Genomic DNA, 18,507 nt, shown 5'->3' with positions numbered 1-18,507 from the left:
GAAGCGATTTATAGGATACTTGCCAGATAAATTTTAAGTGAAGAGGATCGGAAGGCTCAATGTTTAAAATCTAGCAAGATGATTGGATTCGGTAAATGAGTTTTGTAAGAGAAGATAAAGAGTCTTAAGTAAGGAAGTGGTGTCATATTGAATATCTCCCTGAAGAAGCCCATCTAATGGAGGGCAAAACAAAGAATTCTTTGTCAGAAGAAATGATAGAAGAGTCTTCATAGGAGAGTACAGTACAGTATTGTTTAGAAATTGAGTTAAACCACTTTTGTTATATTCACTCATAATATGGGTCATGTTTACATATCTCAGATATTTTTCTGAGATTTTTTAATGAAGCATGAATGTGTGATAGTATGTGTGAGTTAGATAGTTTATATTGTATAGTCAGATTTGTTATAAATTTTGTTACAATTTTGTAAAGCCTTTATCCACTTGATCATCTATCTAACGGTCTAACTGGCTCCCTCGCAGGCTTTCTGCTTCAGATATATTTACAAACGTTTTTATTGTGAGTTTTTGCCTCCATGGCCAACTTCTTTTCAAATTCTCTCTTAGCCTGTCTTATCAGTGTCTTACATTTAATTTGCCAGTGCTTATGCATTCTCCTATTTTCTTCTGTTAGATCCTTCTTCCAATTTTTGAATGAAGATCTTTTGGCTAAAATAGCCTCTTTCACCTCCCCTTTTAACCAAGCTAGTAATCGGCTTACCTTCCTTCCACCTTTCTTAATGCTCCCAAGGATAGTCCCCACATAGGAGCAAGGCCAGACCTAGCGAAGCACCCACATTATCCTGGGCAACCTGTGACCTGGCTCCCACCTGCCCTTTTCAAAAAAATCAATCAAGTTGCCTTAGCATTCAAGCTTTGCATTAGGCCCTCACTGATGTTGGGTTATGTATCAGTTTATCATGTAATAAAATATATGCTTTCCTAAATCTACTATTATCTGTTGACCCTGCTCGATCTCTAGTTTTCCGGTGTATTCTATATACATACATTTCTCACCCAGAACCCCTGAGAATATTATCATGTAATTTCTGAAATGAGACAATCATGGATTGCATTATATGGCATTATGTTACAGAGCAAATAATTATTCAATTTATATTCTACAGAGATACCTCACATCCTATTAGATTTATCTTTTTTTTTTTCAGTTTGAGCCAAGGCTAATACAGTATGCATAATTCAATCTAGTATTTGTTTCTTTAAATTACAAAATGTTTGCAACATATATATGAAAAATCAATTCTGTACAAATTATTATTGTACAGATAAGGGCCAGATTCACTAAAGCTGTCTTCATTTCTGTCTATAAGAAACAAAGCTAAAATAGCTGCATTATTTTGAATTTGAAGTTAAAGCGTAATAAAAATATAAAATAGGTTTCATCTATTTTTTTAATGAATTGCAGCCACAAAATGTTCCTTAGTGGTATCCTTTTCCTGTCATACTTTTTATACACTTTCAGTTCTTCCATCAGAAATATATTGTTAACATTTCTAAAGTGCTGGAATGAGATAAAGATTGTGAGTATTTATACTACAGGGATTCACCTTTCTTGTATAAGGAATAGGCACCATGTTGGTCAGAATTTTTGTTGCTCTTCTTTTCCATCTGAGGGCTTTATTAAAATCGATGTGGCTGATATTAAAAAAGTTGAGTTTGTAAATTTAGGAACTTAAGGCCTGGATTCATCATTCTTCGCAGAATGATGAATCCTCCAAAAACAGGGGGCGGGGGGGGCAAAGGGGGGGGCAGGCCTGTGAAAGTCCGCAGCCTTTGCACCACGGCGGTGTAATTTCGGCAGCCGCAGTGCACCAGCTGCAGGCTTTCGCACCGAATAGTGCCACCGTGAAAGGTGCTGCTATTCGGCGCTCTACTGTCGATGATAATGTTAATTACATTATCGCCGGCAGCGAAGCCACCGCCGACTCCTCCCCCTCCCCGCCCTGACTCCGCCCCCAATCTAATTTGCATGCTATCGCATGTGAAAAGGGCCTTTTCGCATGCGATATAGGCTTATCACACGCGATACGCCCTTAGAAAATAACCCCCTAAGTTAGGTGCTTAAGTTAGGAGCTAGATTCAGCTGAACTTAGGTCCCTTAGTTTTCAGCTAAAAATTCACATACATTTAGGGGCCTAAAAGAGACCTAAATTTCGACCTGCTATTCATTTAGGGGCAGATTTTAAAAGGTACGTGTGCAGCCTACATTTGTGCACGCTACCCGGTGCGCACAAGTGTTTGCCCGATTTTATAACATGCGTGTGCAGCCACCTTCCCCTCCCTTCCCATACCTGTCTCACCCCCTTGCCTGAAACACCCCCCGTACCTTTAACTGACAAGTTAAGTCAGCAAGAGGCAGGCATAACTCGTGCGCTCCGGCCGACTGCAGGCGTGCAATCCCCCGGCCCAGCAGCCTTGCAGAGGTCTCTGGCCACACCCCCGCCCTGCCCCCGGACCACCCATTTTTTCAAGCCCCGGGACTTACATGTGTCCCGGGGCTTTACTCGTGCCACCGGGCCTTTTGAAAATAGGCCTGTGCACGTAACCCCCCTACACGCGTAAATCCTCCTGGATTTATGCTCTTAATACTTTGAAAATCTGCCCCTTAGGGTGCTAAATTGGGTGACTAGTTCTGAAAATCAGTGCTAAGCTCCTAAAGTTGTTTACTCCTAAAGTTGCTTACCATCTTAACTCCACACCTGTAACCACTCACTGTTTAGGGTGCTAAATTTAGGGGCCAAATAATGCTAAGAGCCTAATTTAGGAACTTGGCCCTAGTAAATTGTTAAAAAGGGCCAATTTAGAAGACTAACTCCAAAAGTAAGGAGCCCAAACCCTTTGAAAATTGACCTCTGTTTTTTGAGGGGTTCATTGAATTCTTTACCCTCTTCCTCATGGTTGAATTATATGAAGAATGTGATTTTCCATATGAAATTTTGCTTGTTATGTGCTTTGCTGTTTCTGCTTTAATTATCTTGGCTAAGATGTGTAGTTAGAAACTATTTGTAGGAGGGTAATTTTCATATAGCCCATGGAGGGCTATAATCTGTGGGTAGAAATTATCTGCAGACTTCAGCCAAATTCTCAAATCAGACTTATGCTCATAATTTCTCTTTGAAAATGTATAGGTTGCTCCAGTACACATATATACGGTGCACATAAATTTATAACTCCTCTGGGGCAGGAGCAACTTTTCATATGTGTAATTTGATGCATACTTTTGAAAATGGAAAGCATGCATGGAAATGTTTTCCACACCCCAGCTGGGCCCCTTGGAATGCCAACTGCAAGTGCAGGTAAAAGAGCACTTGTAATAGAGTTATGCCTGTACATTTTGCTGCCTCACACCCCACATAATTTTCAAAAGTCAGTTTGCATGCATAAACTGGGATATATGATAAATACTTTTGAAAAAGAAATTACTGAAAATATGTCTCATCCATAAAATCCATAAGTTAGAAAAAACATTTTTTTCCACTAGCTTAGCCAAAAATGGTAGATTAGATATTCAATGGTAGTTCTAAGAACATGCTTTTTGGGTTTTTTTTTAATAGGATGCACTAAAGGGGTGGGGGAGGGGTGGCTCACACCTAGACTTTAAAGTTTAATTTATCAAAGCTAAGAGCCAAGGAGATTCACTCCTCAGTTCTTGTATAAATCTAGGAGAAATTAGATCTAATAAATAACCTAAACCTTAAATCCCAGCAGAATCTTATCTAGTTGACCATAGTACACTGAGGGAAACTTTGAAAAGCTAATCTTATCAGATTGGATAGTAGGAATGTGCATTCTTTGAAATGAATGAGTAAAATGCAATGAGAGTTTGTTTCTATTTCATCTTTGGATCCCTGAAATGATTGGAGTGTGCTCATAAATTTAAACACATTTTTTTTTCTCTCACATGTTTGTTTCCTACTCAGGTTTATGGCCCATTCAAATCCATGTATGTGCTCTGAGCAAACAGATAGGTGCAGGTAACCTAATAGGAAACTATTGTCTGTGTGACATCACGGCCTCCTGGGAGCCGAGGCAGGATAAGTTGGCAAGGAGAACAAAGCATGGTGAAGCATATTTTAACCAGCCTATAGCTACCATCAGGATGAAGTATTTTCTTACTGAAACATTTGCGCATGTGGAAGAAAATCTGAGTTTTCTCTCTAGCAGTTTATAAAGAAGGTTCTGAGTTTGAAAAGCTCCCTGAGAGTTCAAAAAACGTTTTTTAATAGTTGGCTTTGGCACTGATAAGAGGCTATTTATGAACTTCTCTGCTATAGTGGTCTCACTTACTATAGGAGAAAGACAGAGGCGCACTTCACTTTCATTGTTCACTGGGGGACGGTAGGAATGTGGAAGTTGAAGCACTGCTTTTGTATCTGAGTGTCTAGTGCGGTGCAGAGAGGTTAACACATTGACAAGTGATGATTACAAAGAGTCTTGCCAAGCTGCCAGCCTGGTTGGTTTTGTTTAAAATTCTAACTTTTCTTTGAGTGTGGAAAAAGAGTCAGTCAGCAGTGCACTGCACATTAAACACATCCACTATTGTATATGTGTTTGTGTGTGGAGGAACAGACATTTCTGCACGCAGTAGAGTGACACTGTGAGTGTCATTGCCTCTATTGCAATCTTGGGGGAGATAGATGATACTGACGGTTTTGTGAGACACCCCCCCCCCCACCCCCACCCCCCCAGAAAAGCAGGCAGCACAACTAGAAAGCAGGAGGGATACCCCTGGCATTTTTCTTCAGGGTTCACTCTCAACCTCAATTCCATTGCCAGAATCATTCCCAAAGGATGTAGACAAGAGATCATGAAATACATCCATGATCTGGAGGCACTTTAAAGTAAGGAGGACCCTGTGTCATGCTCAGTGTATTCACGGCAGTAAGTATATCAGTCAAGGGGAGCATGTGAGACATCTGACAAACAGTGGTATGCAGAATCACCTACAGAAGCTGCATCTGCTAGCATTGGCTTAAAGGGAGGGGAAGCAGTACCAGCCTGGTATCCTTTCTACCTCTCAACATAAAAGCCAGAAGAAAGGGGTTGAAAAGGGGAAGACTTTGCTTTAAGCTGATCCAATGGCCCCTTGCAACATCAGCAAGCAACCATCTGCCCTGTGTCCGTAGTGGCAAACCCACCACAGAGGAAATGGGGTGGTTTCCGTATCACTGCCTTGGGGCAAGAGGCAAGCAGCATCAAAAGTATTAATGAGGAACATTGAGACATGGTTTCCCTGGATGACCAGCCCCTGCAATTAAAGGAGAACTTGGGCTTTAAGTGTCTGCTGCATGTATTAGCCCTCAATTGGAAAGTGCTCCCCAGGACTACATTTAGTAGGCAGATTATTCACTCCTGGTACAACCAGTGCGGTAGTTGCATATAATCGCAGCTGGCTAAGGCAGAGGGGACTAGCATGCATTTCATCTGGACCAACGTGATGGCTACCTCTCCCTCCCTGACAGCAGCACACTAGAGGGACCTGGCTGAGACAGGGATAGGCAGCAGCTGATACAATACTGAAGCACTTCAAGGGTGCCATGGAGGACCTGAGTTCCAGAAGCACCATCTGGGTTGGGGGTCGTCCGTATAGTACATATTCTGGAGGAAAAGGTACAAGGTTTCCATGACAAAGAAGGAATGGAAACAGAGGTGTTGCAGTTTGTGGATTCATTGCAGCAACAGCTGCAAGAGAAATTGAAACCTCTGCCACAAAAGAATACATGCTTGCCATATTTTGTGATCCATGGGTGAAAGGGAGTCTCGTCCTTTATTTCCAGTGTGTGAAAAAGAGCACCAAAAACAGAGGCATAGCGGAAACGTAGCACAAGAAAGTAGTGCAGGCATGAGCAGCACCCTGTCTCCCCCAAATCAATACACAAAAGTCATGTAGCCCGCACATAACCATCTTTCCTGACACAGTCCATAGCTAAAGCAACTGGCCAGAGAGAACCTTGGCCCACCCCGGAAAAGGAGACTCCTGCATAAATTTCTGTCACACACTATCTAAAAGAGTCCATAAAAACAAATAGATGCAATTATGCAGGCAGATTGGCCACACAAGTCAGCAGTCAGGCCAGACCTAGCCAAGATGGATCGGCATTATTTTTTCTGCCCACTAACCAGTGTTTCCATTAAACAGTGGTAGGGAGCATCATGAGCCCTCTTAATTCCCGGTTGGCACCAGACTTGCTGGAAAAGTTGGTGTTTTTGAAAATCAATCTGCTCTTGCTATGCTTTTCATAAGTTTGATACTAGTGAGAAGATGAGTGAAAGCACCTTGGAGGTCTTGGTTCTGCTTTGCCTAGTTTCCTTGTCCCTGATGTTCCACCTTGGGGGGGGGTCTTGGCGCCAATATGTCTACTTGCCATGCCCCTGATGTACCAACTTAGGAGTATTGCTGCCAGAGCCATTCCCCCTATCTACCATGCCCCTGACATTGGGGATCTTGCTACAATTCTGCCTACCTGCATAACTCAGATGTACCATATTGGCAGGGCTGGTGCAAGGGTATTATGCATCCTAGGCAAACCTGACAGCTTGGCGCCCCCCTCCCCCACCTTCCCATACACAATTTTAAATTATGCATTTATAACAACAGATTTTACATAAAAAAATAACATTCTGAGGTAAAAATAATATACACATTGTTGTGATAGTTACATGCACTGTTGGGATGCTAACAAGAAAACTCTTCAACTTGGAATTCATATGGCATTAGACCTATTGTAACATGTTTCATGTGGACATAGTCCTCCCATATCAACACAGTACTATCTGCCAACACTCAAAACATTAACAACCCTACCTATGAAAAGGAATACTGCAAATATTACACCAGAATCTAAAATATCAATTCACCTCCTATCAGGAAAACAGAACAGGCCAAGCTACTACAGATCCCTACAGAGAAACCACATGTTAAAAGAATACTTCATCTTAGTCTCACATGCAGAACACAGAATAAAGCCACCATAAAATGTAAATAGACATGTGCAGACAAATGCTGAACTGTAAAACACAACATGCCAGACTCTATACAGTGCAACAATGGAAAAACAAAAATGTCACCATTCCTCATGAAACATCAAACAATAAAATCAAGATATATAAACATTAATCGTATTAGTAAAATCATACTAATAAAATTATTTCAAAACAGCTGATGAATATAATATCCAATAATTAAAGACTCATACAAATTTTGAAAGCTTTCTCAACACCAATAAAATATTTCAAAACAGCAGACAAACCAAACACCACCCAATATAAAAATAAGGATAAAAAATCTCCAGCTCTCCACACCTTGGAACTTTTAATTTTCAGTCTGAGTTTGACGTAGATTAATGGAAGGAAGCAGTGGCTGCGATACACAAACTTTCTCCTCTCTCTCATACACATGCTGCAACACATGCATGCCTGCTTACTTTAACATATTCATACACACACATCTCTCTGTCCCACACATGCTATCTCTCTCTCTCTCTCTCTCTCTCTCTCACACACACACACACACACGCTTTCTCCTCTATATGCTTTCACATACACATGCTCTCTCATACACATACACTTGCTCTTTCTCCCCTATATGCTCTCTCAAACACATACCCACACATGTTCTTTCCTCCCCTCATCCTCTCTCACACACAAATGCTCACTTTCCCCACACAGGCTCTCCCCCCACACACTCTCTCTTCCTCACGTACTCTCACACAAACACATACTCTTTTTCCCCCCACATGCTCTCACACACACTGACACATGCTCTCTCTCCCCATATGCTCTAACACACATGCACCCTCCTAGGTGTAGAAAGTCCTTGGACTTGCACAGCATCAGGAGGCCTCCACTGTCTTCCTTGTTGAGCAGAGATGCTGCCTCTCTCCAGTCGTGCAGCCTGACCGATGCTGCCTCTTCTGCCGCGTGGCCCAGCTGATGATGACTTTCTTCTGCCACACAAGGCTGCCGATCCTGCCTCGCTTCTGCCGCGCTGCCCGGCTGACACTGTTTCTCTTCTGCCGCGCTGCCCAGGCGATGTGGTGTGACTGATCCTGCCTCAGATCTGCTGTGCATCCCAGCATATCCTGCGTCTCGTCTGTCACACGGCCCAGCCGATCCTGCTTCTCTTCTGCCATGTGACCCGGCCGCTCCTGTCTCGCTTCAGCTGATGCTGCAAAGTTATTTCACAATTCTGAGCAGGTCCGATGGAAGCAGTAGGTGGCTGCTGGGCTGCTCCCAAACCTGTGGTGCTCTAGGCCATTGCCTAGTTCACTTAGTGCTTCCACCGGCCCTGCATCTTGTTTGGTGGTTAGGATTTCAGCCTAGTTCTCCCACTCTACTTCATTCTTTGTTTTACTGGGGTGTTTTGTTCCCAAAATAAAAATGTGAAAAAATGAAATAGTAAATACAAGTTTCTCCTCCCACACCACTTCTTTTCTGGTTCTCCATAGGGATGCACATTCATTTGAAATCAATGATATTGTCTATGTTATTTCATTTTGGTTTTGAAATGAAATGATAGAAAAAAGCAGATTTCCCATGGTTTTTTTATCATTTTTCATGCACACTATTTGCAAATAGTGTATAAAGGTATGCCCAACAAATGACAGATCCCCGGAAACAGTTGCAATGTGGACCCTTAGACTGAGGTGGAGTTGATGCAACCTGCAGGGAGGAGCCCTGCAGGTCCCCACCATCAGCAGGTGGAGCCATTCAGAGCAGAGGCCTAGCTGGAGCTTCACCACTAGCAGCTCACATTCCCCTTAGGTTGAGACCTCAGGTGCCGGGGCCGGCTGGAGTTAGGTGCGGGCCTCCAGGTGGATGAATCCTATGCAATGCACGGTGGCAGTCCAGGAGCAGGAAGCGCAGCATCAGGAACCAGCTGAAGTCAGGACAGGCAGCAATCCAACAGTGTCATAATCCAGGCAGAAGGTCAGGGCTGGCAGTGATCAGTAAGAGTCAAAAGAACCAGCCTGAAGGTCAGGGCAGGTGGTGATCAGATAGAGTCGAAGAATAAGGCAGCAGGTCAGCCGGAGGATCAAGGAAATGCTGGAAGCAGGAAGCTGGACCAGCTGAACAGGAACCAGAAGCAGAGCATCAGTTCCAGGGGAGCACCAGAGCAGGAAGCCAGCAACCACAGGTGAGGAACCTGGTTGCCAAGGCCCTGGGAAAGGGGAGAGCAGGCCTTAAATAGGCCGACTCTGCTGATGTCAGTGAAGGAGCACCACTGACCATTCCCACCACTGGTCCTTCAAATGTGGGGGAAATGGCCGTGCGGCATCCTGCAACAATGGCGAAGCACGGGACAGCCTCCCATCATGCTTCATAGGGTCAATAGGGTCAGCAATGCTGGGCCCACCACGGGCAGGAGGAGGACGGTGACGCAAGACCATGCGGTCGGGCCTGATGGAAGGGTAAGAGCGGTGGGCTGTGGGATTGGCTGGTGGACCACCGCACATAACAGTACCCCCTCCTCTAAACCCCCTCCCTGAAGGTTTAGGTCTCCTGGGATGTGCAACATGGAATTCATACAGGAGATTCTTGTCTAGAATATTGGAAGAAGGCTCCCACGTGTTTTATTCCGGGCCATATCCTTCCCAAGATATGAGATACTCCTATATTTTGCCTCATCGATGGAATTTGAGGATGTCCTTCACCTGATAGGTAGTATCAGTCTCAGAGCTTCGGGGCTTCAGTGGTCTCTGGGAGGGACAGGAAAAGATTGGTATCGGGGGAGCCTTTGAAAGAACTGTATATTGAGTTGCCGATTTTGAAAAAAACAAAAGTTTTGTGGCCTATACTTCCCTGATGTAAACACTCCCCTAAAAACACTTCTTTTTAACCTGGCTAAGAGTATGAGAGCTGTAAAAGTTCACACATAGCCACTTTGAGGAGGAGGACATTCAGATAGGGCAATCTACTCAGGTTAATTATGTTGAAAATTGTCCTTCCAAACTATTGATTTTTTTCTAAAGAAAAAAATCTTTGCAAATGTTTAATACTTGGCATCGAAACATTTAAATATAACCTGTGCAGTGTCATATGAAAGGTTCTAAATCCTTTGAGACATTTTGCTTGATTCATATAATGGCCATCCTGTAAGCATTTTGGCTTTAGGGCAGATATGACTTTCCTCATGAGGACAGCTGTCAGATATTGCAGATTTTATGCTCATCTCTTCAGAACATAATTTTTTTTTTAGATAAATTGAATCTATCAAAAAATCAATATAGGCTGAAAAAGTAATTGTGCTAGAGTATTTGACAGATCATTATTAAGATGCATAGCTCCTTTCTATTTACATCATTATTAAGGATTTTATTGATTTTTTAAATCAAATTATATGATCCAGTCAATTATAATGATGTATAGTTTTATGAGATACAATTTTATTTCATACTTAAATTATTCTATAGATTCAGGTATTAGTCACATTATTGAATAAGGTGAAAACAATAGCGTAATACAGTCTTCTTCGTGTGAAAAAAATTGCTTATCACTTATTTATTGTTTATGTACCTATGAACTGCTTTAGCTTATCCTCAAATATGGTACAAAGTTTGATCCCAGACGTACTTATTTCTTTGACTGATTCATCTGCAATTTCTCTTGCTTCAACCCATGTCTTTCCACCAGACATATATAAATGAAAAAGCTAAATATGCATGAAACCACATAATTGTAATAAAAGCACTAAATTCCTCTAGGGACTTTAACCAAAACTTGTTCAATGCTTCCAAGTAAATCCTGCTCCAAATGCGCGATTCGGACCTCAAATACAAACATAAGTCTTTTGGCCATGCAGTACATTAGGGGTGAATAGACGAAACATTTTTATTTTGGTTCATTCATATGTTTCATAAGCCACCGTCATTCAGTTCGTTGGTTTCAAATTAAAAAAAATATCATTTATTTATTTTATTTGTTCATTCGTTTAGCATTAGTCAATGAGGGAAGCACTGCAGCCTATTATGGGCTCTAAAATTGGGGGTTTTCTCATCAATTCTAATAAAACTGGTGGGTAGACATCATTAGAAGGGTGAAGGCATGCCAATTCTTCAAGACTATGTCAACATGGCACCAAAAGTAACATGAATAGCCTAAGGAATTGCAAAGGGGCAAAGGAGTACCGCCAGTGGCAGGAGCTCTCCAAGTCACTATCAGAGGAGCAAAGAAGCAGCAACAGTGGGAAGAACACTCCAAAGCTTCCAAAAGGACACCAACAACAGTGGCATGAACCTTCAAAGGCAGTACAAGAGGCAAAGTGGCCACTAGAGAGGCATTATCCTACGACACCATGACAGGGGGAACAATGCAAAATATATATTTATTTAGTGGCTTTTTTTATACCGTCATTTAGAACAGTTCCTTCACAACAGTTTACACAAGGCATACAATATAAAACAATATAAAACAATTAAATCAGTTGTACATAAAATCATCATAAATATTAAACTAAAACTGCTAATCTGCATATCCCCTCAATCTATAAATTAGGACATAAAATATCAAATAATTATGAAAATTATCCCTTACAAAATAAAACCAATAAATGTAACCCCTCTATATTTCACTGGTCTCCACAGCAAACGGCTGTGTGAACAGCCATGTTTTAAGCTCTGGCTTAAAATGTTTGTGCTCAGTGTGTAGCCTTAAATCTTGTGGCATCGAGTTCCATAGTACCGGGCCTGCGAGTAATATAGTTCTTTCTCGTACTTGGGTGAGACGTGCAGATTTTAACGATGGGATTGGTAAAAGTGCTTTGTTTGCAGAACGCAAATTTCTTTGCGGGACATGTAATTGGGGTTTTGTGCTCAGCCAGTCAGTGTTTTCACCATATAGGATTTTGTGTATTGTACACAGAATTTTACATTGAATTCTCTGTTTAATTGGGAGCCAATGAAGCTTGGCCAGTATTGGAGTACTATGCTCTGTTCTTTTGGTACCTGTTAAAAAGGTGGCAGGGGAAACTTCAAGGCACTGATAAAAAGGTGGCAGGGAAAACTTCAAGGCACTGATAAAGGGACAAAGCAGCAGTAACAATGGCATCAACAGGACCAAGGCACCATGAGAGGGGCAAGGCAGCCCCCCCACAGTGGAAAAACACCTTAAGGTGTAGAGTCTGAGCAAGGCAGGGTGACAGAAAAACCCTCAAAGTGCAGTCTGGGTATGGCAGTAATGCTAACTGGAAGAAAGACCCCTATGGTATAAAATAAGGGGTATAGCAGTAAGGCAAGGCAGAGGTGCATGTTTGATTCCTTTTGAAGTACTTGACACTTCTCAGATTTAATGCATGAGACTGCTCTGACATCAGTATCACTTTTGTGACATAAAGCTTTTATTACATTCCCTACTTGAACTTAATCTTGCTGCTGGGTGGAATTTTTGGGTTTCTTGTAAAATCTGCTTTCTGATTAAACTTATTGTTACAATCAGTATATGTAAATGGTCTCTCATCAGTGTGGCTTTCCTGGCAATTTGTGAAGTTTGCTTTCTTCAGAAAGCTTTTCCCATATTCTGTAGATGATCACAGTCTCTTACCTTTCTTAATTTTCTGGTGTTGCATTAGTTTTGTCTTCCTACTGAAACCTTTACAACATTCAAAACATACAAAAGATCTCTCATATGCATCTTCTCTTATACCTGCTTTTCTTTCTTCTGAATGAGGTTTTTTGAGGATAATATACCCCAATATAACCAAGAAAGGTGGCAGAAGTAGGTCGGGATTCTAGAGATGTACAATAATACAGTAAGGTAGAGAACCAGAGACAAAACACCGCAGAATAACCAACAGTGAAAGAGAGTGGGAGAAGCAGGCTGGGATTATAGAGGGGTACACAAAATGAAGAACCAGAAAAGAGGTGGAATGGGAAGAATAGCTTGAATTTGTTTGTTTTTTCTTTTTTCACTTTTTTCTCAGAGAATGAAACACTCCACTATAACCAACAAATACACAAACAAACAGGGTGGGAGAACTAAACTGAGGTCCAAACAGCAATCAACACAAAGGTACCAAAACTCCCATGGTGGTACATTATAGACATGACAGGTAGGCATATTAACAGCATGACCCCTAAGATACTATAGCAGAGACAAGGCAGGTAGGCATGTGTTCTACCCTTCTACAACTCCAGTCTGCTTCTCCCACCCTCTTTCATTATTGGTTATTCTGGGGTGTTTTGTCCCCAGAAAAGAAATTCAAAAAAAGAAAAAAAATACAAGTTTCTCCTCCCAATCTATCTCTTTTCTGGTTTTCTGCCTTTCTATATTGTTGTACATCTCTAGGAATGCAGTCTACATCTCCAACCTTTCTTCTTTCCCTGATTGGAAAGGAATATGACAAGTAAGGTGATCACATTTGCAGATGACACAAAATTATTCAGAGTAGTTAAATCACATGCAGATTGTGATAAATTGATAGGAGGACCTTGTGAGACTGGAAGATTGGGCATCCAAATGGCAGATGAAATTTAATGTGGATAAGTGTAAGGTAATGCATATAGGGAAAAATAACCCATGCTGTAGTTACACGATGTTAGATTCCATATTTGGAGTTACCACTCAGGTAAAATATCTAGGCACCATAATGGATAATATATTGAAATCAGCTCAGTGTGCAGCAGCTGTCAAAAAAGCAAACAGAATATTAGGAATTATTAAGAAGAGAATGGTGAATAAAACAGAGAATGTCATAATGTCTCTGTATCACTCCATGGTGAAACAACATCTTGAATACTGTGCAATTCTGGACACTCCATCTCAAAAAAGATATAGTTGCACTGGAGAAAGTACAGAGAAGGGTGACCAATATGATAAAGATGGAACAGCTCCCCTTTGAGAAAAGGCTTAAAAGGTTAGGGATGTTCAGCTTGTGAAAGAGATGACTGAGGGGGGATATAATAGCGGTCTATAAAATCATGAGATTTCTAGGACAGGTAAATGTGAATTGGTAGTTTGCTCTTTCAGATAATAGAAGGACTAGGGGGCATTCTATAAAGTTAGCAAGTAGCACATTTAAAACAAATTGGAGAAACGTTTCACTCAATGCACAATTAAGCTCTGGAATTTGCTGCCAGAGGATATGGTTAGGGCAGTTAAGGTAGCTGGGTTTAGAAAAGGTTTGGATAAGCTCCTGGATGAGAAGTCCATAAACTGCTATTAATCAAGTCGACTTAGGGAATATCCACTGCTATTACTGGCATTAGTAGCATGGGATCTATTTAATGTTTGGGTATTTGCCAAGTACTTGTAACCTGGATTGGCCAGCCACTGTTGGAAGAAGAATGCTGGGCTTGATGGACCCTCAGTTTGATGCAATATAGCAAATTCTTATGTTCTTATGTTATAAAAGGGGAGGTGAGGGCAGCCCGGCCCTGGCCCTGGAACCATCGAGGTGAGGCTACCCGGCCCTGACGACGCTGCTAACCCCGCCCACTCGTGACATCATCGAGGCGGGACGACCAGGCCCATAAAATCTTGTATTATTAAATGTTAAAATTGAATAAATATTAAATTAAAAAAAAAAAAAGATATAGTTGCCCTGGAGAAAGTGCAGAGAAGGGCGACCAAAATGATAAAGGGGATGGAACAGTTCCCCTATGAGGAAAGGCTGAAGAGGTTAGGACTTTTCAGCTTGGAGAAGAGATGACTGAGGGGGGATATGATAGAGGTCTACAAAATCATGAAAGGACTTGAACAGGTTAATGTAAATCGGTTATTTACTCTCTCAGATAATAGAAGTACTAGGGGGCACCCATGAAGTTAGCAAGTAGTTCATATAAAACAAATTGAATGACATTCTTTTTCACTCAGCGCATAGTTAAGCTCTGGAATGCATTGACAGAGGATGTGGTTACGGCAGTTAGCTTAACTGGGTTTAAAAATGGTTTGGATAAGTTCTTAGAGGAAAAATCCATACACTGCTATTAATTAATAAGCAATGTTAGCTTGAGATCTGTTTAATTTTTGAGTACTTGCCAAGTATTTGTGACTTGGATTGGCCACTGTTGGAAACAGGATGCTGGGCTTGATGGACCCTTGGTCTGACCCAGTATGGCATGTCTTATGTTATGTTTCTTATGATACGGCAAATCAATTTTTATTCTGTTGGGCCTATATTTTTCTTTGATAGCTATAAGCAAACCACCTCCTCTTCTATTTCATCGGGCTTGAGAGAAAATGGTATATTCCTATGCAGCAAGCAGATTAATTAAGACTGTATCCATCTTGTGCTACCAGATCTCAGTAAGGTATAAGCAGAGATCAGCACAAAATTAAAAGAGGCCTTGAAAGGAAAAGAGAAAAAAGATTTAAAAACAAAAAACAAACAACTATCTAGTATTTGATTGTCTGTGGGTCTGTAAACTAAAAAAAAGCTATAATAATCACATTTTAATAAGTATCTACCTGAAAAAAAATGTTTGTGATAATATAACCATACTAATGTAGTATGAGGATGCGGTACCTGTGCTAACAGAAATACACTGTGAGGTGCTACTTACAGGATCAACAGTGGTGAAAGTAAATCACAAACCGAATCTAACCTTTGGAGGAGGGAGGAGGGGCAGGCAAAGAGTTAGTTACACTATGTGATGTCTCTGGCAACATTGCTATGGAGGTTTACACAATATTGAAAGCAGGTCATGTTTAATAATTCATTTTAATTTATATTCAGATTTTCACGAATGATCTCACACTTCAAATCGGATTAAATTGATATACTGTAGGTACTTCCCTGTCCCCAGAGAGCTTACACACTTAGGGGGTAATTCACTAAGCCATACTAGGGCTTTGCCATGTGGTAAACAGCCTGTACCATGCGGTAAAAGCCTTACATTAGGGGGGAAATGTATAAATTCAGCTGGCTGGTGCCATTTTCAAAATGGCTGTGCCAGACCTGGAGCCCTGGGAGCAATGCTGGCCCCCACCGGACCACTAGGACTTTAACTGGACTACAAGAGGAGTTAGGAGAGGGGTAGAAGATGTGGACGGGATCAGCTTTTTTATGCAGTGGGCGGGGTTTGGAAATCAGGGGAGGAGCCAGGAAATACACAATTTAAATGTTTTTATTCTCATTTTTATACCTTGTGCCATCTGAAAGGGTGATGGAGTGGGGGAGAGGGGGCTCTTTTGAGACTATCAGGGGTTTTCATGCAATTAGGAGGCACTGTGCAAGTCGCTCAGGCCAATTAAGAACATGGCAGCCCTCTGGCCTTGAGACCATCATTGCACACGCCACATTTAGGACACACAAGTTATGGTATTTTCCTGGTGGTATTTTACTGCCCGGAAAAACAGCATGCCTTAGTAAAAGACTCCTAAGTTTGTACCTAAGGCAACAGAGGGTGAACTGACTTGCCCAAAATCATAAGGTGTGTCAGCAGGATTTGAACATTGGCCTCCTTGGTTTGCAGCCTGCTGTTCTAACCACTAGGGAATGCCTCCAAGCTGTAATAGAAAACATTCCCAAAAAAGCAAAAATGAAAAAATAAAACAAATCTTCATATTATAGAATAATATCACCAGAGATTTGTTAGATTGGGGATTTGTTTCTGTATAATATTAAGATTCATTTTACATTTTGTAATTATTGTTTCTTTTTAATGTTTTCTGTTAAAGACCTGCAAATGATTATTATGAAGCTAGCACCACAGAGTGCAACAGTCAGCTTTAGTATGATTTCCTCCTTAATGGTAAACAATTGCAATGTTTTTTTTTAGATAGGATCATGCATAGATATACATAGCCCCTTGTTTTTCACTTAGCAAATACACAAATTTTGAAATATGACCATACTGGGGTCCTTTTTCACCTTCACTTTCAATTACATTTTTTAGTGAAAAACTGTTTTATTAAAGAGAAACAAGATGACAGACAACACGGAACCTGAGATGTGCGTTTTCTTAGTTACAACAAAGCATACAGCTTGAATTCCCAACCTGCCCAACCCTCTCGTACTTACCACCCAACTTCCTCATCCCACCCCACCCCCTTCCCCGTTCAGCAGCCAACCCCCCATCCTCCAACCCACCCCCACTCCCCCCCTCCCCCACTTTATCCATTAGTAACAATTTCCCGCTGTTGTCAAGTCCACCAGAAACAGAGCCCACGAGCGATGTTCAGTCATTAAGTATCAAGCTTCGGGAGTGATGTGGCAACGCCAGTAAATAGTCCTTCCAAGTTCGTAAGAAGTTACGGCGATGTTGCGGCGAGGATCTCGAGGCCAAATTGTCCATCTGCATCATCTGGTGAAGATGGATTCGCCAAGTCCAGAATACTCGTCAGTCTTTTTCTCCTCTTTTCCCCTCCCCCCATGTTTCCTGTTTCCTCTGATGCTTGCATCCTGTCTGTGATGCAGTCGCATCATTTGTTGGTCCTTTAAATAACATCTCACAGTGCATTCATTTAGTCATATGCATTTGGTTTGCTTTTCACACATAAATACATTTTAAATGTTCTATAATTGTGATTAATGAGATTTTGACATTGAGGACCCATAAGCAATCATAGTCAATCTTTATGTTTCTTTTTTTTCTTGATTTCTTAAGTGACTGTTGTTTTCTTTGTGTTATTCTCTAATGTTGGTGGCATAACTCTTTTTCCATTTTATAGGGATTAGTTCTTTAAAAATATTTCTCATATACATACATTCAAACAAAGCAATGCATTCTAATTCCAAGGCTCATTATAGTTCATTACTGTGTAGGACACCATAATGCAAAGATAATATCACACATTATGAGATTGTGATCAAAACCCATCAATTGTAAAATGCAAAACAATACCATTAAGAAAAACATTTCCTGCATTATCACACAGATGATTTAAATGAGTTCTGTTGCATTGCAAAACTTCTCACAAATATTCAGATTGGTTACAGAAAATCGCTCACATCAAGCCTTGTGATTTTCATTAATCCATGGGCTAATACAAAATCCAATTTAACTAACACAAGGCCCAATGTGGGCTGCATCTCCACACCTCAGTTTAAATCAAGGTGGCCCCTGCTTGGCTGATCCCCTACCTATCCCCTCGGTGACCTTCAGAGGGAATGTTGACAGCAAGAGGGAGTGCTTCTCCATTCTGCCCAGCGCATGAAGTCATCAGGTACCATTATGAAAGTCAGCATTAATGGGGCAGGATGAAGAAATGCTGCTGCTGCTGCTTGAATGGATGTGGGGTATCGTGGGGATTACTTGCTCACTTTGCGGCATGGAGGAATCAGCCAGGCAGGGGCCACTTAATTACTTTTGGTTAGGGAAATGGCCAAGTGGGGGCCGTTTGGTCAATCAAGGGGAGGAAAAGCCTGGAGGGATATTTGATACTGTCTCATGTAGGGGAGTGGTATTGCTGCCAGCAACACAGATGCATTACTGGCAGCTGTAAACCATCCATGTTAAATGATTTGCATCAAGAAAGGTGAGGATGCAGAGAAGTACAATTGATTTTTAGAGTCAGCTCAAATGAAGGCATAAACAGTTCTTTCAACTC

This window comes from Rhinatrema bivittatum, chromosome 2 (genome assembly GCF_901001135.1).
Source record: "Rhinatrema bivittatum chromosome 2, aRhiBiv1.1, whole genome shotgun sequence".
Lineage (NCBI taxonomy): Eukaryota > Metazoa > Chordata > Amphibia > Gymnophiona > Rhinatrematidae > Rhinatrema > Rhinatrema bivittatum.
Note: the sequence above shows the minus strand (reverse complement) of the source record.